The sequence below is a fragment of the Saccopteryx bilineata genome, chromosome 5 (assembly GCF_036850765.1).
Source record: "Saccopteryx bilineata isolate mSacBil1 chromosome 5, mSacBil1_pri_phased_curated, whole genome shotgun sequence".
Lineage (NCBI taxonomy): Eukaryota > Metazoa > Chordata > Mammalia > Chiroptera > Emballonuridae > Saccopteryx > Saccopteryx bilineata.
In genome coordinates this window covers 187,007,503-187,032,770 of record NC_089494.1, presented here as the reverse complement: position 1 = coordinate 187,032,770, position 25,268 = coordinate 187,007,503, and the positions used below count along the sequence as shown (strand labels likewise).

The 25,268-nt window shown below is 37.6% G+C and overlaps 1 protein-coding gene across 3 annotated transcripts in view; it reads left to right on the top strand.

Annotated features, from left to right (window-relative positions):
- The window catches only part of BMPR1B (bone morphogenetic protein receptor type 1B), a 422,111-nt gene that overhangs the window by 169,101 nt on the left and 227,742 nt on the right, over positions 1 to 25,268 (top strand). Inside the window, exon 2 of one of the 3 annotated variants that reach the window (XM_066232955.1) lies at positions 10,177 to 10,226. The gene's annotated coding sequence lies outside the window, so the exon portion shown is untranslated. Of the gene's footprint in view, positions 1 to 10,176; positions 10,279 to 24,506; positions 24,611 to 25,268 lie in introns of those variants that run through there. The other 2 variants (XM_066232952.1, XM_066232953.1) reach the window with 2 other exon arrangements.

The window sequence follows — 25,268 nt, the reverse complement described above, 5'->3', positions numbered from 1 at the left end:
AGATCATTAGGCGCCTTGAAATGAGAAATACCTATGGCACATTTCCTGCCCACATGGAGCCAATGGATTGATTACTGGTGACAGAAAACAAAAGTAAAAATAATACTGAAGACATATGTAGGATGTAAACAGACACAAGCATCCTCTGAGAGCTCATGGAAGGATGGGGCTGGAGGCAGGTGGGGAAAAAAATCATTATGAAGGAACCAATGTTTGAGATTATTATTGAGGTGTTAAATAGCCTTTTTGGTGAAAGGAGATGGGGGTCGGGAGAGCACTCAATTGGGAGAAATGACATGCGTCAAGACTGGGAGTTTCAGATCATTAAGGCTTAAATAGGTTGTTCGTGAAGCAAACTGGCATGTAATTGTGTCTTAAATGCCAGGTCAAGGAGTGTTTGCGTACTTTGCTAGGCAGAGGGGAATCACTCAAGGCTTGAAAAGCACTAACTTGGAACTGGACTTTATGGAGAGCAGTTGAAACTGCTTGGGAAGAACTGGAATGCATTCGGAAGTGGCTGAAAGAGTAAAGGGCCCAACTGCATCGCGGAAGAAGTAATGGAAAGAAAGAGACATTTCTGGCACACTGAGTGTGTGGAATCCATTGTATTTGGCAATTATTTAGACATAGAAGATCAGGGAGACTGGCGTTAAGAAAATCTCCAAAGTTTGGAGGCTGTCTGCTTCTGGAATGTTGGTTATTTTATTAACAATATTGAGGGGTCAAAAGAAGAAGCTGTTTGTGGAGAGAAAACATAGGAAGTAGGTAAAATAGGATTCACATGTGCTTTTTCCCCATCGTTCTAGAAGGAAAATGTCTTACCTGGTGATTGAATGTGTTTGTGTTTTTAAATGTCCGTATCTATAAGTCTTCCTCATTGATATATGAAAATCTTTTGTAAATTTCTTAGATTTAGAGTTTATATGCAAAAACCTCTATTATTGTGCATGATTGCAGACCAGTTACATTTTAATCTTGGTAAACTAAAACCAGTTCAGAGTTGAGATCTCATCTAGTTTCTGATTGATACTTCTGGGACAACACAAAAATCTATGGCATGACTTAGGCAGGTGTCCCCAAACTATGGCCCGCGGGCCGCATGTGGCCCCCTGAGGCGATTTATCTGGCCCCCCGCCACACTCCCGGAAGGGGCAACTCTTTCATTGGTGGTCAGTGAGAGGAGCACTGTATGTGGCGGCTCTCCAACGGTCTGAGGGACAGTGAACTGGCCCCCTGTGTAAAAAGTTTGGGGACCTCTGAATTAAGTTGATGTTATATTAGCATTTAAAAGTTTTAAACTTGACATATTTTCCAAATGTTTTAGATAGGACTAAAGTGATTTAATTGATTCTCTTAAGATTCTTTAAAAAATGATATTATTTGAGACATAATTCATTAACTAATTTTCATAATACATACACTTAAAACCAGCCAAACTTGGCTAAGATAATGGTTTAAAAAATCATTAAGTGTGGTGTCCCAGAGCACTTCCCTTCCCACTGAAGTTTTGGGTGGTGAATATGCAATGCAATATACAGATGATGTACTATAGAATTGTGTGCTTGAAACCTATATAATTTTATTAACCAATGTCAACCTGATTAATTTAAAAAGCAAGTAGTTGAAATGTTTGATATGTGCCAGGAGTTATACTAGAACTGTTTTCTGATGTTCTCATATCATATTTGCTCCTCAATAACTTTTGTATCACTTTTGTTAACTGTTTGCTGAAACTGTTTTGCAAAGCTCATGAATAACCTCTTTTGCTGCAAAATATATTGGCCTGTTTTTAGTCCTTCTGCTGTATTTTAGGATCATTTGACACTTACGTGTTCCCTTCTCAGATCTGTTCTCTGTTCTCTCCTCACACACTGAGCCACCTGCCGATGCTTCTGTGTTGCCTTTGCAGGTCTCTACACTTCCTCTGCCTCTGGCTGGTGCTCTCGAGTTCAGTCTGAGGCTTGCTTCCCTGGCCTTCTCCTGGCTCATGAGTCTACTTTCTTCACTTCACTCATCAGTGCTAAATGCTGTTGGCTCTCATTTCATTCCAGAACTGGTCTCTCCCCCACAGAGTAGACCCTCTTGTACGATTCCTATATATTTTCACTTGGACTGTCAACAGGAGCTTCAAGTTTGACATCTACCATGTCCCAAACTAAAGTCATCTTTCTCGTCCCCTTCCCCCTTTCTTCCTGTGTCTTCTGTGTTAGTAAACTGCACTGTTTTTTCTCCCTGTTGCCAAAAGCAGAAAGCTAGGTATTGTCTATGATATCTCGACTGTTGTCTGTCTCCTCAACTCAAGTTTTTAAAACGTTCCTGCTTTATTTCCCTAATACTACCTTTTTTTTTTTTTTAAGCAAGAGAGACAGAGACAGAGAGAGGAACAGAGAGAGGGACAGATAGGGACAGACAGGCAGGAAGGGAGAGAGATGAGAAGCATCAATTCTTTGTTGTGTCACCTTCGTTGTTCATTAATTGCTTTCTTATATGTGCCTTGACCTGGGGGAGGGAGGTGGTGACAGCAGACCAAGTAACCCCTTGCTCAAGCCAGTGACCTTGGGTTCAAGCCAGCGACCTTTGAGCTCAAGCCAGCAACCATGGGGTCATGTCTACGATCCCACTCTCAAGCCAGTGGTCCTGCACTCAAGCTGGTGAGCCTGTGCTTGAGCCGAATGAGCCCGTACTCAAGCTGAATACCTTGGGGTTTTGAACCTGGGTCCTCTGCGTCCCAGTCTGATGCTCTATCTGTTGTGCCACCACCTGGTCAGGCCCTAATACTTCTCAAGTATGGCCTCCATTCTCTATTTTGATTTCTATATCCTTAATTTAGGACTCCATCATTTCTTACCTTGAATCACTGTGAGTGTCTCTTAACTGTTCTCCCTGAAGCCAGTTTTGCTCCTCCAATTCTAGTATTTATTTGTTAAAGTGACTTTATTAAAACTCATTTTTAAATGGTTCCTCAGAATATACAAAATCCTCATTATGGCAGATGAGACTCTTGAATATATAGTACTGATTAAATCTTTGGATCTTGTATTTTATCATATGTTCTGTGATTAGCTCCCAATGGTCTTCAGAACCTAGCTGAAGCTTCCACTGTAGTTCCGATCTGCCCTGGTCCCTGCTATTCCAGGTGGCCTCTCTGTCCCTTCTTTATACTTCTGTGGCACACTGTGTTGAACTCTAAGTGTATTGCAATAATATGTTTGTTACACTTTTAGTAATTATGGATATGGACTGCAGTGTTTTTTCATATATACTTAATACTTGTAAGTATTTAACATAAGCCTAGTAAGTGTATGATAGGAATCCTAAGTAATTTAATAAGTAACCAAACTAAACTCCATAAAACCTACATTCTATTCTGAAGTACATTATTCCTAGTGAGATTTAGAAGTCCAAATAATTTGAAAAAGCCATCAACAAACAATTATGGCAGAGTGTGGTATAAGCCATTGTTTTTCAACTGCTGGTCCATAGACTAGAGCCAGTCCGCCAGAATTTTTGTGCTGTTCTGCGAAAGAGTTAACAGCCCCATGCTGTATGAACATTATAGACCCAATGATCGTAGTCGAATATGCTTATGCTCAAGGTGATTGACACTTACTAGCTTGCATCATCAATGAAAATACTATTGAGATTGTCGTAAATACATTTGGAACTGGTAGGTTCATCCAAACAGCCTTTTTCACTGTGCAGAGCATTTACAAATCATGTACAATAGACAAAAAGCATTCAGACAAACTTATGCAGTATTCAGTGTTATTGTACATGTGGACTTCAGCAATCAAGAGCCCGCCTGTACTTTGTTGCACTGTCATGCACAGTGAGATGAAACTTTATTCGTTGTGTTTGCATTTCTATCCAGGTAGGTCACCAGTGCCCAAGTATAAAAAGGTTGAAAACCATTGCTATAAGCTATTAAAACTCATTTTTTTCAAGTAGGAAGTCATTAAATGCCAATATCTCAAGAGACTGTCTCTTGAGGATATATAATAATAAAAAGACACAGAAATGTTCAAGGCATTCAACTGTGTCTCTTTGAAATGAGGCTTTATTGTAACACTTAAGCTATTCGGAATACTTTAAAAAACTTTTATTACCTCTTTAAAAATTTATCTGTCTTTTGTTTTGTCAGTTTTAGGAGAACTCAACAAATGTGAGGCAGGGTATATTAAATTTCTGGACATTTATTTGGCTAGCTAAGAGGCATGTTGAACATTGCTAATTTTTCTTTTCATTTTAGAAACTACTATACCAATTTCTTTTCCCTAATAAAATTTCACATGATCTGGCCTCTGACTCTGTGCTTTATAATTAATCCACTAATTACAAGAAATACAGTGCTTTTTTTTCCTCTGTCAAAGACAATTTAAGAGGACATAATGCATTTTTAAAAACTTGGGCCTGTTTGATGAACTCCCAGGCTTAAAAATGCCATTGTGACATGATTTTCCTCATTTAATAACAGAGCAAACTTTTGTTGAAAAAAATATTAGCAAACCCTTCTGTTTTTTAAAGTTATAAATGATTGTGTCATGGCTTTTATATTGCTTAGAATAGTCAACACTGTGGATATTAACTCTTTGATTCCAAAGGCAGGATCTCTTTATTTGGTTTTCAAATCATGGCCCTGGAGCCCTAGAATTCTGAGGAATGCTTAGGGAGCCTGGTGAGGAAGCTAAGGAGTAGATGTGCATGCTGCTGGTGAAGCCCTTCCTTGCAACTTCCCCTCTTCAATCAGTTTAGCTGGTTTTGTGTTATCTGTTGGGGTTTTTAGAAGAGGATTATTATTTAAGAGGGGGGAAAGCCTTTGAAAATACTTTGGAAGCCATTGGTTCACTTGGTGCAAAAATTCAAAGAACTCGGCCCTGGCCGGTTGGCTCAGCGGTAGAGTGTCAGCCTGGCGTGCGGGGGACCCGGGTTCGATTCCCGGCCAGGGCACATAGGAGAAGCGCCCATCTGCTTCTCCACCCTACCCCCCTCCTTCCTCTCTGTCTCTCTCTTCTCCTCCCGCAGCCAAGGCTCCATTGGAGCAAAGGTGGCCCAGGCACTGGGGATGACTCCTTGGCCTCTGCCCCAGGCGCTAGAGTGGCTCTGGTCTCGGCAGAGCGACGCCCCGGAGGGGCAGAGCATCGCCCCCTGGTGGGCAGAGCGTCGCCCCCTGGTGGGCGTGCCGGGTGGATCCCGGTCGGGCGCATGCGGGAGTCTATCTGACTGTCTCTCCCTGTTTCCAGCTTCAGAAAAATACAAAAAAAAAAAAAATCAAAGAATTCATCTTGTTGACAATCAGGGAAACCCATGAGAATAGAAGATGTCCATTTCTTTCACTAACTACTCTTTCCATGCGTCACCTACAGTGACACCCTCCAGGACATTGAGGGAGAGCTGTGCAGTGAAAAGTACAAGGCAAAAAAGGTGTCCTATCTCACTTGTTTTCCAACAAAGATTTTCGGTTACCACATGGTATTAGAACCTTTGGATCAGGGCCTGACTAGCCCTGTGGTGGGGAGGGGATTGGGAGGTGGAAATTTGGGAAATGGTGAGAAACAGAAGTTTAATGCTTTTTAAGAACCAAGAAAAGGGTTGTGGATTTTGCCAATGTCATGGTGTTCACATCATAATGCTAAGTACTTTCATACCAGGAAACTGGAGGGTCAGGTCAGACTTTTCTAGATTTTGACAAAGGCTTCTCCAAGGGAAAAGTAAATGTTGAGAGGTGCTGACTATATTTCATTCTTTTGGTCCTGTACTTCTCGCTCATCCCAAATGGGATTATCTTAGGTGTAAAATCCAGATCTCTACCATAGCAACCACACAAGTAGAGCACAAGGAAGTGCTGTTTGTTTTAATTTTATAGTGATGGAAAGAAAACTGTGTGTAGAGGTACTTAGAAGGGACACGGACGATGGTAAAAAAAAATGTCTATAAGGGATAGGTTGGAATGGACTTTGCCTGTAAAATAATTTGTGTTTTAGAAGCAGAATCTGGAGGAGTAAGTGATCTTTTTAAACAGGTAAAAAATTGGCAAAGTTGATTCAAATGCTATTTAAAAAATATCACTTTTAAAATGCTATTTTGGGGGGATAATTATAACTGTCAATTAGAACAATGGGATTCTTTGCAGCAGAGATGGTAAAACATCCAATGTCATTTGTGAAAAAGGTTTAGGGCAGTTGATCATCAATAGATGTGTTTGTCAAATACACACATGCACACACACACATTTTGGCCTCAGGAAAAATATTACAGGATCACAGATAAAGAAATATTGTGTATTTAGGTAACACATCTCTCAGATAAGTAGATATTTTATTAATGCACATGTTAAGAATAGGAATTAATCATACCTGGTACAAAGATAGTATAGGTGGTTATCAAATTTGCTAAATGTGGTTAGAGTTGGGGGTCTGAGCCAGTAGTTGAGAATGTCATTCAGAAGTTTCTGACTCATCCTTTTTCTCACTGAGGCTTGTACAGGGAGCATCACTGGACTCAAAGTGCTATTATAGCTACAGTAGCTTCATTTCTAATTGTAAAAGCAGTATGTGTTTATAATTAGATTTGTGTTTAGTTCTACTACCCTAAGGTAACCTCTGTGCATATTTTAGTGCTTTTTAAAATTTTTTGGTATGAGTGTATATATTATATTCAAAATATACGTAGTACATTTTTATGTCCTGTGAATATTTTATTGAAATTTTAATCAAATATGCATATAATCTTATAAACTGCACTTTAGTTCATTTATTTAACAATTCTTCATTTTGTGCTTGCCATATTGTAAGGATTTAAGCATGACATTTAATAACCTCTTAATATTCTATGATATGATTTAACTGGCTCCTTATTAACATTGTTTTAGGTTTTTTTTGCTATGATAAATAATATTAAATTATTATCTTTTCACCTCTCTAGTTCTTTTCTATTTCTCTATATTGTATTATTTCCTGAGGAAAAAGTCCAGTAAATGCAATTATTTTTTAATAATTCTCAATTTAATGGCACTGTGTTTGGAGACTATTAGATGAACTTAAGCTTTTATAGGGCCCATACAACAAGGTTATCAGGAGAAAATGTAAGACATAATTACTCTAGTCACCTTCTCAGTAATCCTGCTTTCTGGATGGAGTTTAAATGGCTTGGACTTTAACATCACTTTAGTGTGGGTGTATTAAGGTTGTAATGTAAGGTGATTGCCTAATATATAACAGATATTTGTTATGACAAATAATGTCATTTTACACCGAGTTATTCATTTCTCATTACTGTTCTTGAGATAATCTCAATATCCAGTCCTTATGCAGCAAACAGTTTTTAGAGTTTACCTAATCTCTTATACTCTTTTGGGTCATTGATGCTATAAAAACATCTCACTGTACCAGGACTCCACTTAACAAAAGATAACAAAAAAATTAAGAGAAAAGAAAGTTTGTACCCAGTGCATAGGCGTTCTCTTGTCTTGTATGATAATCAAGAAATTTTGCTTTCATTAAATTTTGAACTATATATGGTGTGTGGTTATTTTAGGAACACCCTGAGGTTGCTAATGGCTATAAGACAAAAAATAAGCCATAGTTCTCCCTCCCCCTCCCCTTCTCTCTCTCTCCTCCTCTTCTTTCCTTCCGTGTGGATTTTTGTGGGGGCTAGTATGTGCGAGTGTGTGCATGTGCACACATTCTCACATGTCTTAGTTTTTTCAAATATGTGATTTGGTTCATCTCAGTCATTTGTAGCATCCACAGATACTTAGCCAGCCATGTTTAATCTTCCCATGAAGTGCTTCAGAGATTCGTTATATGAGATCATCGGTTTCTCTTTAGTGCTAAGTCATAGCAAATTATCATCTTTTTTTAGGTTCATTTTGTGGAGTGTTAAATGCTATTTAAATTTCCCTTAGATATGAAACCACTTATTTTTCTCCTAATCACTTAAAATAGTGAGAACTAATCAACTGGAGTTTTTCTCCTTTTTTTTTTTTTTTTTTATGAATACACCAATCTCACCCTGACTCACGTGCATGTCTCAGCCTTTAGGTCAGTGGGAACTTTTCCCAGCCATGTTTTCTTTTTTTCCTTTCATTTCTAATTTCTCTGAGGAACAAATGGCAGCATAGTTAAGCATTAGAAACTTGTTGCTGAAGGTGCTAACCTAAACATCAGTGCCAGGATACGACTGAGACTTAATAGACTAATTAATTTGTCTACTGCACCCCTGACCTGGGAATTTCGTACAATGGGCTATACTTAAGGAACTGAGAGTCTGGTATCCAAAGTGGAGAAATGCAACTTTGTGTGCTTTATATATCAACATGCAATTAATACTGGGCTCTTTAAGAAAATAGATTTTGAAAATGGAACTTTATTCCATTACATGTTTTAAAAGTACGATACTGCAAGATTCTGAGTGCCTTTTTGTTTGTTTTTTTCTTTTACATTTTATAGCTGTGCTAAACAAAACCCTCACATTATTTGATCCAAATGTGCAGCTGACCTCCAGAAGAGCCTAATTATATAGAATACCACAGTTTCTATACTACCTGTTCTAATATAATATGTTCTCATAAGCATAGTAACTCTTACGAAAAAAATAGGAATTTGAAGTTTGAATGACATTTCAAAAAGTGTTTGCCTTATAAATTCCTGACTGTGGTATTCATCTTTCTTTCAGTAAGAAGATTAGTTTTATTTCCTCTTGTATTCCTTTTCTCCCTTCTCTTTCATTTTGGAGACAGTTGAAATATACTTCAAGGGCAGTTAACATTTGACTGCCGCTGAATTCATGGCACTGAATAGAACCTGAATTGAGTAAATCTGTTCACGTTGATTTGTCGATGTATGGGTTAAGCATCTGTCTGGATCTTGTGAACTCACAGAGCGGTACCAAATAAATGCTTTCCTGTTAGGCTTTTATTTAGAACAGAGTTTTGATATTTTATTATTTGTGCATTTGCAAGCATGCATTAGACCACCAAATAGCTGCTGAGCCTGTGGCAGGCCCTCTTCTAGGCTCTGCTGCTAAAGGGTGAGCAAGACTGTGGTTCCCAGCTCTGCTCAGGCATCTAGTCCAATACTGGACGTCACACAAAGTATAGTGGTTGCCCCTTAGTCGAGGTTTCGCTGTCCATGATTTCAGTTATCTGCAGTCAACAGCTGTCTAACAATATTAAATGGAAAATTTCAGAAATAAATAACTTATTCTTTTAAATTGTGTGCTATTCTGAGTATCATGATGAAATATCTTGCTGTCCCGCTGTGTCCTTCCTGGGATGTGAATCACCCCTTTGTCCAGAGTATTCACACTGTATACACTACCCACCAATGCATCGCTAGAGAGCCATCTCACTTATCAAAGAGAGACCACATTTATGTAACTTTTATTCTGGCATACTGCTATAATTGTTCTATTTTCTTATTTGTTATTTTTAATCTCTTGATTTTGCCTAATTTATAAATTAAATTTTTTCATCGGTATGTTTGTATAGAAGAAAGATAGTATTATATATATTTTATATATATATACATATTTATACATACATACATACATACACACACATACACATTTATACACACTTTGGCATCCACTGGCAGGGTCTCAGAACATATCCTCTGTGGATAAGTGGGGACTATTGTAGATACAAAAAGTAAGAATAACTAACTCAAGACATGGCTGATTGTTATGCACACAATGAAACAGCGTAAAGGGGTAGAGAGTGACTGGAGTGTGTGTGAGATGTTATATTAGCCACAGTATTTAGTGAATAGCTTTCAGGAAGGCCATATTAAAACTGAGAACTAAAGAATGAGACATTAACCTTTGGGTAGGTACTGTTCTCATTCAGTTATTGGCAGTCGTTTCACCCGAGGGCGTATGCAAGATTTCATATACTCCTCTGTATTGACAAAATGTATGAACACAAAAGGTATGAGCACAAAAGGTATGAGCACAAAAGGTGCTCAGAGGATATTAGCAGGATGAACAAATTAAACAAGTATTGGCTTATTATTTAAAAGGAAATTGCCTTTCTTTGTAAAGTTACGTTGCCTGCAATAGTGGAGTGAAAGATTTAGGTTTCATCGGCATTTTTGTTTGTTTGTTTGTCTTTGTTAAAATGTAATGTGAGCTTCACATGGAATATTTTTGTAGTCATTTATTATTTCTCTTATTTTATAGGTTTCTCTGTGGCCAAAGGAGTGAATGTACCTGAAGTGGATGTGCCTTGTGTGAGTCATCAAGAGCCTTTTCTGCTACAGATATCAGCGGCGTTTGTATCTGGTTGGTATTCTAAATCAAGTCAGAACACCTTAGAGAAATCAAATCATTGATATTAAGGGAAAAACCATAAGATGATTTTGTGTGTCAACTTATATTGAGCCAATTCACCATATGTCTAACCATGTCACATAAAACTTAGTTATGGTGTTAACACAATTATTTGAATTCCTTGGGGAGGGGGGAGGTGTGTGATGGGGGCCGTACTAGTGAAGGCAAGAAATCAAATGACATTGAGGCCAAATGAAAAGAGTGATCATAGACTTTATTTAATTCCTTCAAGTGAATTTTATGTGTACCCATTTTCAAAGGAAAACCTAAAGAACCGGAATGTATGCAGCCCTTCACTTTGACAGGTTAGGGCTGGGAAGGGAAGATGGAATTCTACTACCTGGAACACTTAGTGTTTGAAAGACAGTCTAAGATCAGTAGATAGATAAACAGTTTTCAATTTAAGCTTTAACATATTATTCTTGACCTGTTTCTTCTTGTTTAGCATTGGAAACTGCAGTTTTAAAGATAGAAGAAATTATTTAATTTATTCCCAAACTAAGAATGGATTTGACTTCCAGTAATGATTCATGTTCAATGTTGACATTGCTCGGAGTACTTTCTTTGGCTCTTCTCTCTACTCACTCAGTTTAATTGTGTTCATGTATATCTGTACTTTAATTATCATGTTTCCATTCCTTGCATCTCTTAACTCAGATCTTCATTATTTCTCAGTAATACTCAAAAACAGCTTCCTAACATCTTTCAAATTTTGCCCCTTTCTAAACTGTCTACCGTTTTGTCAGTGGAAGGAAGGTCTGATCCTACTATTTTATCTTAAGTGACCTTCAGTGCCTCCAGGATTACGTCCTATAGCATAGAGGGCCCTTCCTCATCATCAGATCCCTGCCTACCATTCTAGTCTTGTCATTTGTCACTACCTTTTCTACACTTGTATTCATAGTCTGTGACTTTTCTATAGTTTCTCGGTTCACCTGCTTGCTCTTTCATTCATGGTTCTGTACTTTCTGTTCCCTGTTTCTTGAATGCCATTCCTATCTCTTGTTTACCTGGCTGATTTTTATTTATCATTCATGATTCTATTTAATGAAAATATTTTTTATCTGTAATTCTTTCCCTAACAGAAGTAGGTATTTCCTTCCTCTCCTTCCAAAAACATTGAATACGTCTCTGATTTGATTCTCTGTACACACCTTAAAGTGTTTCCATGGCTTTCTAGTGATCTGTAAACCCTTATGGATAGACACTGCTTTCTGTTTTCCCCTCTGTCTCCACCCTCTGCACATCTAGTAATAATGTGCAGAGGGCTGGAGACAGAGGGATCCAATTGCCATTTGTTGACTGAGTAACCTGCTTTGTGTTTAGCACTGTGATGTTTATAGGGAAAGGAAAATTTCAATAAGGTTGTGATTTTATTTGGTGGACAAGACTTAAGCTCATGAAATAATTAGCGAACATGAGATAAATCATGGTATACAGATGAATCATTTATATTTTAAAAGGTTAGTAGTAGCTGTATGTACACATGCACTCATACAGATAGGCACATACCTACACACAGTGGGTGGGGGAAAAGCAGAGGTCAGGTTTAATTAAGTATGAGACAAGCTTCATGAACTAGATAAGAACTCATGCAATAGTGAGGGAGTGTAGCTTAGTAAGTCTTAGTTTATATAGGCTTAGTATAAGGACAAATGTTGACCATTCTTATTTCTAAGCAACCGAAAATCAAATAGAAATTAAAACAAAGGATAACAATTGAAGTGGGTTCTGAGTATGTTTTGGAAAGATATTATTCCATATACAGTGAAATCTGCACTGAATAATTAAGTCTTAAATGCAGATGCCCGAGTTAGAAGTAGAATGATGGCAGTTGGAAGAATCGTACAGTGACAGTGAGGTAAGACTGCTCTTTGGCTGGGTTTGAAACAGTAGTTGTAAACAGTAGTTATTGGGATCCAAGATATTATAACTAGAACACTGTTTACGCCTGTGGAGTAAATGAAGAGAAAATCAGAAATTTAAACAAAGCAAGCAAGCCAGATTCGTTAGTTTGCAGGTGAACAGTGAGAATGGTTTAAATTGAGTTGGGTATTACTGCCTGATGGATGGGAAACCATCTTCTTACGGAGGTCAAAAAATAGAAAACCAGTTGGAATGAGCAGGAGGTTCACAGCAGAGCAAGTAATTAAGTCTACAGAGGCTGAGACTTAAAGTCACAGTATGCAACTATGTATTTCTCATTTACATTTAGTTCTCTGAGTGTATTGAAGATAATGGTGACTCTATCTAGGTTAGTGAGGTAGAATAAAATTTTAGGAAATTTATAACTGTCGATCCTCTCAGATCCTGAGGTCCTAAGCCTGTCATCTTCTTTGCACTTTCCACAGTCTTCTTGTGTATGTTTTGTATATGGTATCCAGAGTTTTTAGAGGTAATAATGGAAGAAATAGGAATTACTACTTAAACTTCATCTCAGTCCAGAATCACTTAGATTTTTAAAAGTACCTTTGGAGTTTAGGATTGGAACTTGTTCTAGCTTTTCAAGTGTAGGGAGATAGTAGCTTCAAGGTCCTGTGGACTCCGTGACACCACAGAAAATAACGAGATTAATAGCTACATTTACCACATGCCAAACCCACTTTAAAAGCACATTATAATTTCCACAATACCCCATTTCTGTGACAACCCTGTTTGGAAAGTAAACGAGGGCAAAGAAAGGTTTTTGAACTTTGTCCAAGACCCCAGACAATCTGATTCTATAATCTAAACTTTCAATTGCTGTGTCCCCTCTGCCATTTGAAAAGTAAAAATTTGGCCCTGGCTGGTTGGCTCAGTGGTAGAGCGTCGGCCTGGCGTGCAGGGGTCCCGGGTTTGATTCCTGGCCAGGGCACACAGGAGAAGCGCCCATCTGCTTCTCCACCCCTCCCCCTCTCCTTCCTCTCTGTCTCTCTCTTCCCCTCCCACAGCGAGGCTCCATTGGAGCAAAGATGGCCTGGGCGTTGGGGATGGCTCCTTGGCCTCTGCCCCGGGCGCTGGAGTGGCTCTGGTTGCGATTGAGCGACGCCCCGGAGGGGCAGAGCATCGCCCCCTGGTGGGCAGAGCATCATCCCCTGGTGGGCGTGCCGGGTGATCCCGGTTGGGCGTATGCGGGAGTCTGTCTGACTGTCTCTCCCCGTTTCCAGCTTTGGAAAAATACAAAAAAAATAAAATAAATTAAAAAAAAAAAAGAAAAGTAAAAAATTTTTTAGGACTCTGATATCCTAAATTGAGAGTCACCAACTTTTAACAGATGATTAAGGAAATTGATGATGGAACCAGATTCTTAAAGTGAGGAATTTTTAAGAGAATTCTGTATGTAGCCAAAAAGAACTGCAACTACAAATTTAAATTTTCTCCACATTGCTCCTTTGCTCTAGAATTAATTCCACAGCTTCAGTAATTAAGGAGTAAGCCAATACTATGGGTATAAAGCCAGGGTAGTAACTAGCGTCTCCAATGTTGAATTAATAGTTCTTGACAATATGGTGGTCTATGATATCATGAGGTTGTCAAGAAGACTTTAAAATTACAACTTGGAAGTAAGTTTGAGTGCCCATTGTACTTGCACATTTGGAAATTTTCCTAGACTGATGCAGGATGAGTTTGTGCTTGATTTTGTCAAGTTTGTAGAATCCATAAAATTTGTTATTTAATGTCAGATCCAAAGGAAACTGATAACTAACACTTAATATTTAGGCAAAGATTTCTTGTTTTTTCATAATTCCTTGATAGAAGCAATCAAATAGAGGTGTCATCACAAAAAAAGAATTCGCAGTTCTTTTATAGTTTTTAGGGTTAGTTATTATATTTTTTGGTTTTCATAGGTTGGTGTAACATTTTTTAGATATTGTCTAGGAAAATGTCTTGTTTTGTTTGAGATATTTTAAAGCAAAAGTCATTTTAAGATACCTTTGCCACAATTAAATGAAGCCAACCCTCATGAAAGTACCTGGTGAATGAATTTCAACAGTATTCAAGTTAGTGTGTTCAATGCTCTAACATGTACTATTTGTCTTGAATCAGATACTATTTTTTTTTTAATCTAGGAACTGGGCCAACAATACTAATGCATTTAGGGTATTATTATAATGATATAAAAATTAAACATTTATGAAGTAACAGAACAAGAATTGTTCAAGGTACAATTAGATGCTGGATCTGGTTATTTTTTCCATCTGACTTCTTAAAACTTCAGGCTTTTGCAATATTGCTTCTGGGATTTTCACCGTGCGGTAGTCTCTGCAGATGTAAATTTCTGTAGTCTTAACAGAGCTTTAAGTTTCTAAAGATTCCTTTTTGTCTTTATCACAATTGTTGAACATGTGAAGAAATGGTATTTACCTAGTTGTACAGTATATATAGGCTGCCTTCATATGAGGCTGCTAGATTGATAGATTATTACTCAATTCAGTGTTTTTCTGTTCTTATGTTTTTAAAATCATATTGTCAATTATGCACTAAGGTCTCTGTAACTACACTGACTTTCTTCCTCTCCTTTATGCTGAACTGACTGTCTTAACAAGGTCTGTTATTTAATCCTCTTTCGGTCTCTACAATTCACGCCTATAAGTTCATTCTCACTTTCATAACCCTTGAATGACTGGTGTTTGGCAAAGATTTTTAACTGATTTCTCTGTTTTTGGTTTTTGCAATCCCATGCATAAAAATTGCTCTGAATATTGAGGTACATGGTGTAGGAGTGTTATAACAATGCAGTAAGTGCTTATTGAGTGGTTAGAAATGAGTTAGTTCTCAAAGTGAGAAAGCCAGATACTCCATTTGAAAGTTGGGATTTTTAATGATGAAACCATATTGTTTTTGTTTGTTTGTTTGGTGATAAACCCTATGAAATTCAACTAGGTTCTTTCTTTATGTAACTTTTATATTTTAGTTGTAAAACTTGAACCCACCCTGCCTTTTCTGTTGGTGATAAAAGAGAAGAAAAACTGGTTACTTATTTTAAATGAGGAAACATTTTGTAGTTCAAAACAGTAAACATAAAATTAATCATTTTCTCTATATGTATTTTCTATATTTATTTGTCAAATATATTTAGACAGTTTTTAACATAAAAATTATGAAAGTTAGTAGATGATATGAACAACATAAACAAGAGACAGAAAAGTTAGCATTTTTATAGACCCTTTCCACATATCTGTGAGATTGTTGAGTCGGTAACCATTCAGTGTTGGGAGCTTCTTTTCAATGGGTTGCTTTGTGTTATCAAGAAGAAAAACAAAACGCTAATCTAATTCTAGTTTGTTGCTTTTTCATCAAATGCTTTCAATAAACTTAAAATTGTTGATGCTGAAAAATGTGCAGCAAAGTTGTGTGAACCATCCTCGGCTTCTATTGTTTTATGTTTCAAATATCACTCATCCATTTCCAACAGGTGTTCTGCCAGCTGTGCCCAAAACGTTTCAAGTGATTTAGAATCTATTTCCACACTTACCTTGTGCTGTGGCTATTTACTGTAAGAGCAGTTCTCTGATTACACAGATTTTGGCACAGCAAAGGGCCAGCAGACAGAAAAGCGAGTCTAAGTGGAGGTGTACCTGCATGTTGTTACGGCTTCCACAGAAGTGGGAGGGCTGGGATTGTTTTGTGTGTAGCTCTGGTGCTGATAAATGGATTTTTCTTTTAATCTTGTATATTTTGGCATGTATATTTATGTGGTGGCAAGAAGGAATTTAAATGCAGTCAGAATAATTTTATTTTCACAGCTGCCTGAAGATACAATGTAAGAGTTTGAATTCTCAGAAATTTTAGAGTGAGGTGGGTTTTTAAAATAGAGGGAAAGATCTCTTATATTTTTCCCCTTTGATGAAAAGTAAGACATTTATATAAGGTCTTTTCTATCTGTAAAAGTACTTGGTTAGTGATCGTATGACTGGAAACATGTAGGATATTTTAGGAATATGTCACACTTTTGTTAAGATATTAAACAAACTTTAGAACTTCTGAATATTTATGTTTCATGCTACTGAGATTAAACTATTCTTTGTTTACTTATTATTAATCCACCAAATAAACCAGTCTTATTGGCAGTAAATTAAACAAAGCCGTTTCCCATGGTGATAAGTTGAGTTTGCTTTCAGCTATAAATAACCATGGTCTAAACATCTCATTTTCAAATTATAGTTTTTTTGTAACAGATACCATGTTTAAATGTAATCTTATAGCTGATATCAAATTTAACTATTACTGTTACTTAAAGGCATACCATTATTGGATTGAATTCTAGCCTCAGAGTGCAACTCCAAATATAAGCAGGTGTTACAAAATGTTGTGTTAGAGTTGCAGGCACAAGATACAGTATATCCATGCTGATAAAATGATCTTATTTGCCCATTAAAAATATGTTTACAATTTATGGACAGAATGAAACTCATCAGGAACTAGGAAAATATATAATACTTTCTCTGCTTATATACAACACTGTATTATAAAACAGTGATCTAAAAAAGCACTGCAATATCCGTAGTCATTAAATCTTCCACCATTAAATTCTGACCTTTTATGTTTATTATAAAATTAAAACATCCAGAACTTTCTATTCCAAAGATATGCCAGTATATGTAGTCTAGCATGGTGGTCGAAAAGCTGGCCCTAGAGTTAGCCTGAATATGAATTCTTGTTCTTCCATTCACAGTTTGTGTGACAATTAGGTAAGCTATTTCACTTGTTTCTTTATTCATGCCTTTATCTCTAAATGAAGGTAATAACAGTACCTAGTGCATTGGTTTGGTTGTAGATTAAATGAACTAATATGTGTACATTGCTTAAGACAGTGCCTTGCATTGAGCGAGTATATAGCTTAGCTATCATCATTCTGATGCTTGGTCCTCCCATACCTAATGACTGTAGGTTGAGAAATACAATTGTGGGAAAGAGAACTTCACATCATTTGTCATGGTCTTCATTTTAAAGTTATAGAAACTAAAATTGAATGCTGTTAAATGATTTTTTTAAAGAACAAGCTCTGAGTTAGCAGAGGGTTTGGGACTAGAATTTAAGACTTTTTTTTAATGTCCTGCATCTGTTCTGTTTTTATCTCCAGTATTCAAATAATTTTAATAGTTATAATTTATGTATTTGGTGTTTAAAGTTTCTTTTCTCTAATTTGAAATTTCACTAAAGTTGTTAAAATGGTGCAAATGTAGAGAGTGGAAACTTTTTTTTTTTCTGAAGCTGTAAACGGGGAGGCAGTCAGACAGACTCCCGCATGTGCCCGACCGGGATCCACCCGGCATGCCCACCAGGGGGCGATGCTCTGCCCATCTGGGGCGTCGCTCTGTTGCGAACAGAGCCATTCTAGCGCCTGAGGCAGAGGCCACAGAGCCATCCTCAGCACCCGGGCCAGCTTTGCTCCAATGGAGCCTCAGCTGCGGGAAGGGAAGAGAGAGACAGAGAGGAAGGAGAGGGGGAGGGGTGGAGAAGCAGATGGGTACTTCTCCTGTGTGCCCTGGCCAGGAATTGAACCATGGACTCCTGCACGCCAAGATGACACTACCACTGAGCCAACCAGCCAGAGCTGGAAACTTTTAAATATTCATGTTTTTCTAAAATCACTTAAAAATTCTCACTTTGAAAATGGTATGTATGTTTTGTTGTAAAAGAATACTAAAATAAGAAAACCAGACCCCTTGTCTACATCTCCTCTTCAGTCTCTGCTGGAGTATTTAACTACTTAACATTCTGTGCCACTTTTAAAACATAGGTAATATCTTAAAATTGATAATGCATGTCAGTTTACATTTTTTTAAAGACCAGGACTCAATCCATTGTGCTTTCTATGTAAATGCATATGATAAGGGAAATAGTTGTTTTTGTTTAGATGAACTTGTATAGTTTTCTTCAAGAGCCTAATGATTTACAGTATCATTTTTGGAAAGCTTTGTGATGCATAATAGGGTATCAGACAGTGAGATGGTGATGTTGTTACTTTTTGTGTAGTTCCAGTGGTAAATGAGGCTTCCTAAAGGCAGAACTCTAAAGAGAGCCCATTTGCCTTTCCTCGGTGATTTTTTTAATGAACTTTTTGCCTTAGTGTAATGCTACCATAATGTTTATGGTGCAACCTGTATACCTGCATTGACTGGAGAAATTGAATGGCTTGGCTGTCTGGGATATGTAATACACTCCAGCCTTTTTCCATGACATCATTATTATAACAGACTTCTTTGAGAATATGAACAGCAGCTGTGCACTTTTGTGAGTTTTACATTATGAACCATAACAACCTTTTTGGGTCTATACAAGTGATAGGGCAGCTTGATGCTTAAAAAATGAAGCCAAGCTCTGAGCTGTGAAACTGTTAAGAGATCTAGAAATGACATGGGCCCCATGTACGGAACATTTCATAACACAACAAGGGGGAACAAGGGGGACTGTCATTTAGCACATTGGCTAAAGGTTTTATTTTTGAATCTCTTTTTCCATATAACTTCATAGAATCAATGTAGAGTTGCAGTCTGTGTCAATAGATATAGAAAATCTTCCCTTGAATTTTCTTTTGAAATTTTATCAGGAACCTGACCAGTGGCTCAGTGGATAAAGCATTGGCCTGGAATATGAATGTCCTGGGTTTAATTCCTGGTCAGGAAACACAGGAGAAGTGACCATCTCATCTACTCCTCCCCTCCTTCTCTCTTTCTTCCCCTCTCATAGACAGTGGTTTGATTGGTTCGAACATGGCCCCGATGTTGAGGGTAGCTCTGTTGGAGCACATTATCCTCAGGCACTAAAAATAGCTCAGTACTGAAGCATCAGCCCCAGATGGGGTTGCCTGGTGGATCCCAGTAGGGATACATGTGGGAATCTGCCTCACTATCTCCCCTCCTCTCACCTAAAAAAAGAAAAGAAAAGAACAATAATTTTATCAGATTTTCCAGCACATGACTGTTCTGTTTTCCAGCCTTTATATAGTAAAAGAAGAATACTTGTTCCTTGAACATCAAAAATATGAATGCTTATTCTTACCATAAAAATAGGAATCTAATCTAATACAATGATGGGGAAAAAATCTCTTGATTAAGTATAAATGGATTTTTTATGTGTAGGAAAATAGATACATTCATTTCTACTCCATATAATATAGTAAAGCAAAAATAAATCATTTTAACAGAAAAGTTTACTTGACCATAATAGGCTTACCTCAAACGTTCTTTACAGGCCCTGGCTAGGTGGCACAGAGGATAAAGCATCAACTTGGTGAAAGGTTTGACCTTCAGGTCAGGGTCTGTACGAGAAGCAATCTTACACACTAAATGGAACAATTAAGTGAAATAACGAGTTGATGCTTCCCTCTCTCTCACTCCCTTCCCCTTTTCTCTCTCTTACTTCAATTAATGCAGGGGTTGGGAACCCTTTTGTCTGAGGGACCCGTGAATGCCACATATTTTAAAATGTACAATAATTCCGTGAGAGCCATACAACAACCCGTGTACCTTACGCATTATCCAGTATAAATTTGGTGTTGTCCTGGAGGATAGCTGTGATTGGCTCCAGCCACCCGCAACCATGAACATGAGCAGTAGGAAATGAATGGATTGTAATACATGAGAATGTTTTATATTTTTAACGTTATTATTATTTTTATTACAGATTTGTCTGCAAGCCAGATGCAGCCATCAAAAGAGCCACATCTGGCTTGCGAGCCATAGGTTCCCAACCCCTGAATTAATGGAAACATTTTTTAAAAAGTTCTTTATATATTGTGTCTCATCAAACATATTCTTCCTGAATAATAATTTATTACTGTGATTTGTAGTGATAAACTATAAGCCTTCCATGTGTCTGTTTTCTATAGTTAAAAAAAAAAACACCCAGTAAGTTTAAAATAATATCTTTTCCTGTAATATTTAAAATTCTGCAGATTATTTTAACTAAAAAATCAAATTCCTGACATGCTGAAATTTTTCCAAGTTATCTTTTATAGTTCCTTATTTCATTATAAATCAAGACTTATAGAAAATCAGTGATCTCAGAAATATTTATAGATGATATTTGCTAAAGGTATTGAGTAGTGATTGTTATAGAATATTAGTGAGTATATTTATCTCCTTGAAAGGTATTTTTTTTTCCCAGTGCACACATGAGTGATAGAGCGAGACAGGCAAGAAGGGAGGAGAGACATGAGAAGAATCAACTCATAGTTGCGGCACTTTAGTTATTCATTGATTGCTTCTCATATGTGCTTTGATGGGGGTACGGGTTGGAAGTCCAGCCCACCCAGTGACCCCTTCCTTACTCAAACCAGTGACCTTGGGCTCTAGCCGGAGGAGCCTGCACTCAAGCCAGTGACCTCGGCTGTTTGAACCTGGGTCCTCGCTCCATCCACAGCACCCCCACAAGTCAGGCTCTCCTTAAATCTTAATACATAGGTAAGCTCTTAAAATTAACAACATATTATTGCTTTGTATCAACAAGCTCTAATTTTTAAGATTTTTGTTGTCATCGCTTCTTTTTTTTTGAATGAAGATTATTAGTTGCTTTCTGTTTAGCAATGTAAGAATGCAAAATGTTTATTTTTTCTTTTTAGAATTCCCAGTGAAAATGGAAATTGTGGTTTCAAAAATACCAACTTGTGAACTCATCAGGGAACTGTAATTCTAAACTTCTATCAATCAATTTTCCCATTGTTTTCATGTATCATTTAGTTTGAAGTGAGGATTTATGGGCAAAATATATAATATACAGAGAAAAAAGGGTTCTGGGGAAGCTTTTACAGAAGGCATTGGAGCAATTTTGAAATAAGCCACATAAAATAAAAATTTTTAGTAGCGAGAACTGAACCTTTAGTACATATTGTTAAGAATAGCCTAGTATTATGAATTAAAAATAAATTATAGCCCTGGACAGATAGCTCGGTTGAGTAGCATTGTCTTGGAGCTCAGGGGCTTCTAGTTCGATCACCTGTTAGGGCACATAGAAGAAGAGATCGATGTTTCTGTATCTCTCTTTCTCTCTGTTCCTTCCTCTCTCACTAAAACCAATTAAAAAAAAGTAAAAAAAATTATGAGTTTTCAGTTTTTAGCTTCAATCACTAAATTACTTTATCCAGTCAAACAAAAGGTCAACATTAAGTAAATATGCTGTTCTCTTTCAAATAATATATTTTGAGATTAGAACTCGTAGTTTGTATCATGATATTCAGGAAGGCAAATTCAGGTGAAAGATCTGACTCTAGGAGAAAAAAATGTGTGGTCATAATCTTTGTGTTCTTATAATTAAATTTAGATTGATTATTATTACTCAAGAGTTAAGAGATTTCATGGTATATAAATTCAATATGTCTGAAAAGAAATTCTAAACACAGCCATTTTGTGAACTACTTTAAACAAGTGATACGTTTTTAATTAAGAAAATTTTAACTGTACCTACTAGATTGGTTTTCCATTACTTATGTGCTTAACACATAGAGAACGTCACATTAACAAACTGGAAAAAGAGATTTGCTAGCACAAGATTGCTTATGAGTATTAGTGTGGAGTAAGCTCATCTTATACAGTAGTCAAAATTATTCTAGATGCCTTCTTGACTACTTCTTTGAGCTAATTAGTGATTGTCTTTCATGTGTATTAATCTTTTTGCTATTAGGTTATAAAGCCTTTGAGGGCTGGAGCATTTCTTTACTTGAAACCCCCGGCCTCATGATTGAGATCAGAATGGGTGTTTAGTACAAATGTGTTAACTGAAGCAATACACTTATTAGCGAACCAGGATTTGGGGCTCAATTTGCATACCTTTGTATGATAGGACCAGCTGGACAAGTAGCTAAGGATGGTTTAGTACAAGCAGTCCCCAAATTATGAATGAAATAGGTTCTGTAGGTTTGTTCTCAAGTTGAATTTGTATGTATGTTAGAACAGGCACATTTACCTATTAAATGAAACTTAGATGTTTGTCTTAGTCTAGTACTTAGTTTTTACCTTTCTGTACATATAAACACTTAAACATTTTTTAATACAACCTTAAACAATCTTGGATGCTGCAGAAGATGGACTTGTTGGAGAGGATGGGCCTGGTGTTAAGAGTCAGGGTTTAATTCTGCTGCTGGAGTCAGTTTCTTGAAGGAGGCATCAAGGGAGGTTTGTACAGAGCTTTTCTTTTTCTCATCATAAATGGCCCTGTAGACCCTCAGGCCTTTGGTAGCTGTGCAGTAAACTTTGGTGAACATCTCTGTATCAGGATCTTGTTCCTCTAACTTTGCCATTCCTGGTTCAATGATCTGAAATGCATCAGCTAACTTTTATAGAAAACTTTTTCAGTTCCAGAGTTTCTAGGTCCCTGTTTTCTTCCCTAAATGCTATCATCTGCTTCTTTAGTTCCATAAGGTCTTCCTTGGTTAGTTCTTTGCCATGGTCACTGAGTAACTGTATGGTATAATTTTCCCTGGTGTCCAACTGCAGTTGATTACCAATAGTCCTAATAACGCTTGGTTTGTAAGTACATGTTGTATGTAAGTCAGATGTTTGTAACTTGGGGACTTACTGTAGTAAGATCTAATTTTCTGGCTTGACTAAGCTCCTGTAGCTCTAGTCCTTGCAATTTCATTTTATTTCTGTAAAGAGGCCTCCTGCAACCTATATACTCTCTGGCTCTTCATGACTTTAGTCCCGAGTCACATTTTTTCTGACAATATTCTTCTTCCAGTACTCACAAATTCAGATTATGCTACCATAGGTCTTCAAACAGAGTCATTTCATTCGATGTCACTTTGGTATAACAGTGATTAGGAAAAGCAATCAATTCCCAGCCGAGGCCACTGTCTGGGTGGAGTTTGCACGTTCTCCCGATGGCTACATGGGCTTTCTGCAGGATCTGGTTTCCTCCACATTCCAAACATGCGCATGTGTGAGGTGAATGGCTTGTCAACATTGTCCCAGTCTGAGTGCGTGTGGGTGTGAGTGTGCCCTGAGCTGTCAGGATAGACTCTAGCCCCCCTCGACCCTGAACTGGAACCAGTGGTTTGGAAAACAATTGCCTTACTTGTTTTTATACATCTTTCTCAAATGTATGTGTAGCTCACATTTATTCCAATGTTTAATATTTGAAGTGTTTTGGGTCTTTATTTAGAAGTTTGGTGATGTTTTGTGACCAGAAATATGACGTGGGAACTTAATTCTTATTTATATCAATTAGCTTCAGGCAGAATTGGTTTCATTATTTGTCATTTTGCTTTAAGTCATCATTTCCAGAAACCCATCAGTGACATCGAGCACTGACTGCGCTGGAATTACTACTACTAGCTGCAGTTTATGGACTGCCATTATGTTAGGTACTCTATTTTATATGCAAATGTATTAAATTCCCACAGTCCTGTGGGGCAAGCAAGCATTTTACAGGTAGGAACAAGTAACACGTCTAGTGACACATACCAGACAGGGTCCACTCAGGACTCTCTGACTCTACACCTCTGCCCTTAGCCTCCTCCTGGCCACAGCTTGGTTCCCCTGTCAACCCTGGTCGCCTGCATTTCTCTAACCGTTCAACCCTTCTAAAGTGCCTTTGTCCATACCAGGTGGTATATTCTACAGTGACACCGCCAGAGTCACTCTGAAAGTCCCAGAAGAGCAAGCGTGTTGAGAAGTATAAAGGAAGAACATGGACAGCACGCCAAAGTTAGTGCTAGAGAGAAGCTAAAAGCAACATTCACAGTGCCTTCCTCCTCTGACTGGAAGTTCTCAGGTTTCCAAAGCAAATATTATATTAAAGCACAGAACAATATTTCTGCCTAAGACAAAATGAGTAAGTAGGACTTTTGAGGTAACTAACCTTTCTCATTTAGATAGAAACTAAAAACAAACAACAGGAAAAGTACCAGGAACATCAAGATGTGGCTTCATAGCTCCTATTCTTGAGGAGTACGGACGGGGCTTCATTGTAAGAGTTCACATAACCCGTGGCCCTTCTTAGCCAACCATGTGACCTTGGGCAATTTCTGTAACTCTGAGTTTACATTTCATTATTTATGAAATAGAGATTGTAATTCCAGATTTGGGCTGCACAACAAAATCTCCTGGGTTTTACTCCCCCACCCCCACCTTAGAAAAAATTACAGGTGTCTAGTTTTCTGCCGAAATTTGCTAAATCAGTCTCTGCCTGGGCTTGTGTGTCGCGGGCGGGAGGGGGGGGGGAAGGTAGTGAAGCATGATTTGCTATGGAGTGTGGGGGTTGATTTGTAGCAGGTAGGGAGGCAGCGAACGTTTTTAAACAATTTATTGATGTACTCTGACAACAGTGAGAGAAGGTGGGCAAGATGTATGCTGTCAAACAGGTAATTAAACATGTCTTTGTTTTCTGAAATGTGTAACTTTAGATGAAATACATTCTCTGAGCAGAAATGAAAGGCGCAGTCAGTCGAGAGGCTAGCTTTTTTCATGGACGGATTTATATTTCTAATTTGTTTGCAAATGAAAATTCATTCACTCTTTTTTATTTATTCAGCAATGCTAATTGTGTGCCAGACACAAATTATGTTTACTCCCTCAGAGAAAATAATCTTGCCGAGCTGCTGCCTGTGCTGAGGAATCATTGAAATAGGTTATTCTGAATCCGGTGAAGGCGGCCAGCTTCCTTAGGAGCTTTGAGCTGGTAGAAAAGAAATGTGTTAATTTTTTCTATCTTTCATTTATACAGTTGCCTTACATAGTAACCTATAAAAGAAAAAACTTTATTTTTTTAAAAAAATCACTATTATATTAACCTTTTTAAAGAAAAACATCTGGTTTCATTATCAGTGCAGAAGAGCGAGCCACAGACTCTGTCACATCACCTGTGCTGGTGTTTTGGTCTAGTCTCCAGTTCACACTGGGTGTGTTTGAACAGGTTGCATTTCTTTTCCAGAAAACTTATTATGGGGAACAAACAAGTCTCACTGAGACTTAGGCTTTAGTATTTGCTATTTCTTTCACGACTGACATTAAGATATGGGT